A 3,126-nucleotide genomic window follows, 5' to 3' on the forward strand; every position below is an offset into this window, starting at 1 on the left:
AGGATCCCGGCAGCAGATATATGGAGAATGGGTCGTCATCTGCGGCCAAGCACAAGAGGACGAACCGGGAAGAGTGGGAGGGGATGGAGTGGCGGGCCCGGGGGGTGCAGACGAGCATGCATGCGCTCGCGCAGAGGTTGTGGTGGCGAGCGGCCGGCCAACTGAATCAGCTGTTGCGGGCCAGGTGGAAGCGGCAAGATGCCCTCTGCACATAAGTCCAACGTTGGGGGTCGAATGGCAACGAGGGCCGTGGCTGACCCAGGCAAGCAACGTGTCAGCCCAGGGAGTAAATGGTGGCCTTCCAAAAGATGGTCACGGGGAGAGCTACAGGAGATGTCAAGGGCTGGCGTTGGCGCACAGGACTGAGACAATGTGTGGTCAGGCAGATTGGGGTTGTGATCAGCCATACAACACGTGGCCAATGGGGAATTGTCTGTAGCGAGAGGGCTCGGAGCAGTAGGAGGGGACAGGTACGGAGGATCACGCGTGACCGGGCTGGAATCCACGCCCAACGTCACTGCAGCGATAGGGGTGATGGAGGGGCCAGCCCACTGACCGGAGCGTGCGGCAGGAGGAGCAGCATGGGCAGCGAAGGGCCTAGGCAGTGCCAATCCAACAGGCGTGGGTGTAGCATGGAAACGGACGACGATCCCCTTGTATTTAACGCCCTCTAGCGATAAAATGAACTTAGCGATGCTACTGTTGGCGACGGTAAACAAGAATAAGCAGGCATTGACTTGATGAATTAGAGGGTAAGCGGAAGGCGACCCGATCCAACCATTAAGCAACGCGACGACGGCGACCGTCGGAGGCGGGGGTGCCGGTAGCAGCACCTGAAGCCAGACGAGCGTAGGCGAGAACAGAGAGGAAGCGGCGGACAGAGGTAGACATACCGGCGAGGAGAAGTTGAGCAGGGAGTATTGCAGCAGCGCCTCACCCGGTGAGCGAAGCGGCGGGCCGTCCCCTCCGGACGAGTCGGCATGCAAGACGACGGGAGTGGAGGCAGCAAGGAAGCCGCCGCAGAGCACGAAGCCAGCCCGAATAGCCTCCGTGCTGGCCACGGAGATGTCGCTGGCTGCTCCGAGCCTGCGGCGGACAAGGGTGCCTCCCACCGCGCAGGCAGCAAGGGGGGGGGACCCACCGGCGGCCTGAAAGCAGCGGTCGAGGAAGGCGAGGGGCAGGCCGAGCCCATGGCGGGGGGGCTAGCCAACCGTTGGGGTGGCCGCCGTGGCCGGAGCGGCCATCGAAGTTCTTCAAGAGCGTCGCCTATCCTATCGCCTCCTCTCTCTCTCTCTCCGTCAAACATCCAATAAACCTTTTGTTATTTCAATAAAGTGCGGAGCTGTGCTTTAAGGTCCATTCTAAGAACTATTTCTGTATCAATAAGCACTCTGTAATTTTCAAGGGCATCCAACATTGCTACTAGGGCATTGATATCTGAAATATCTTGCTTGAGATTGGTAAAGTTTGGCCCAAACCTTGAGAATTTTCGTGAGAATTTTCATCTTTGCATTGATTCTTTTGGCTGCATCTGCAAAGTGTATACTTCGTGTCCAAACTGACTCTACCAGGGGCAGGAATTGGTCATGTTCCAGCCATCTATTCTCAAATCTGAAGAGGTTACTCTTGGGCATAGAGGTTTGTATGTTGATGACATAGGGTACATGATCAGAGGTGGTCATGGCCAGAGGTAGTGCCAGAGTATTAGGGTAGGAAAGGGTTCAGGGTGGTGAGGTGAAGAACCAATCCAATCTTTCAAGAGGAGGAGTAGTCTGCATGTTACTCCAGGTATATTTCCTACCCTTTAAAGGTATGTCCACTAGGCCAAGTTTACTGATGACTGCATTGAACATAAGCATCTCATTGCTACTACCCCTTGGTTTTTTCCTATCATCAAAACTTCTGATGAGATTGAAATCCCCTACCAATAACCAATCTGCCTCTTCAGGAATTTGAATGGGTCGAGCTTCTTGGCCTTGGAGCGCATGGCCTTGGCAGTCATGGAGGAGTAGCCAGGTGGCTCGATTTCGGCCAAACGAGCGCTGCGCCTGGCCTTGATGCCGGAGTCAGCAGCCATCTTGGCACGCCTGCTAATGCGCCTGGCCAGGCACTCGTGTGCAGGCTCAGGAGGCAGGTCCATAGGCAGGACGACAGGATCCACCGAAGAGGGAAGAGCCGGAGGGGCAGGTGGGGATGGGGGAGGGAGTGGTGCCTGTGGCTGAGGAGGAGGAGAGGGAGGAGCTGGCAGGGCGAGCATGGGGCGTGTGTGGCGCGCGCGTGCACGCATCCGGACTGGAGTGGGAGAGTGAGCGAGCGGAGTCCAGAGAGCGTGGACCAACATGGCAACAGGCATGCCGTCCGCCATGACAGCAAGGATCGGAATGCCATCCAGAGGCATGTCCACAGAAGGAGATGGAGGAGGGCCCGATGGTGACTCCGGTGTGCATGCAAAAGGGGACATGGCCGTGGCAATGTTGCGGATCTGTGTGATGGTGGCGGGAGATAGACGAGGGTTGGATATCTGGGAGGAGAGGGAGCCATTGTCCCCGTCCTCAGAGGAGAAAGGTGAGGCCCCAGAACCATGACGGAAGAGCGCACGGCTCTCTAGTTTGATGACGGCGACATCGTTGTCTGGCAGGCGAACCATGAGGCAGGGGAGAAGGACGAAATCGCGAGCTACCATGACGAGGGCGCGAATGCTGGAGTGATCGCCCTGGAAGCAGTGCTGGTCAGCGGAGACGAAATCTCCAAGATGAGAGAAGTACTCTGCCCCCTCAGGGTGCCAGAGCTCGTCAGGGTAGTCGAACGCCTCGATCTCGGCCATATGGATGAAGATGGCCATGGATCTGTTGTCGGCATGTTCGGGCCGTTCGAAGAAGAGGGTGTTGCCCTCGTGGTGGATGGGGCCATGGCCAGTGGCCGCGAGGCGCTCCTCTGCGTTGGCAAAGGAGAGGCGCGCGGCACCGCGTGCGGAGGAGGTGAGCCGAAGGTGGGGTTGTTACGGTGGCGTGCGATAGCCTGACGGATGAACCGGAAGGGGTTATGCATGGGGGTGGCTAGGTGTACGTAGGCTAGGTTGTCAACCTGGCGAACCAGGCAGCTTGGAGGGACGAGGATAGGGATGTG

The sequence above is a fragment of the Triticum dicoccoides genome, chromosome 7B (assembly GCF_002162155.2).
Source record: "Triticum dicoccoides isolate Atlit2015 ecotype Zavitan chromosome 7B, WEW_v2.0, whole genome shotgun sequence".
NCBI lineage: Eukaryota > Viridiplantae > Streptophyta > Magnoliopsida > Poales > Poaceae > Triticum > Triticum dicoccoides.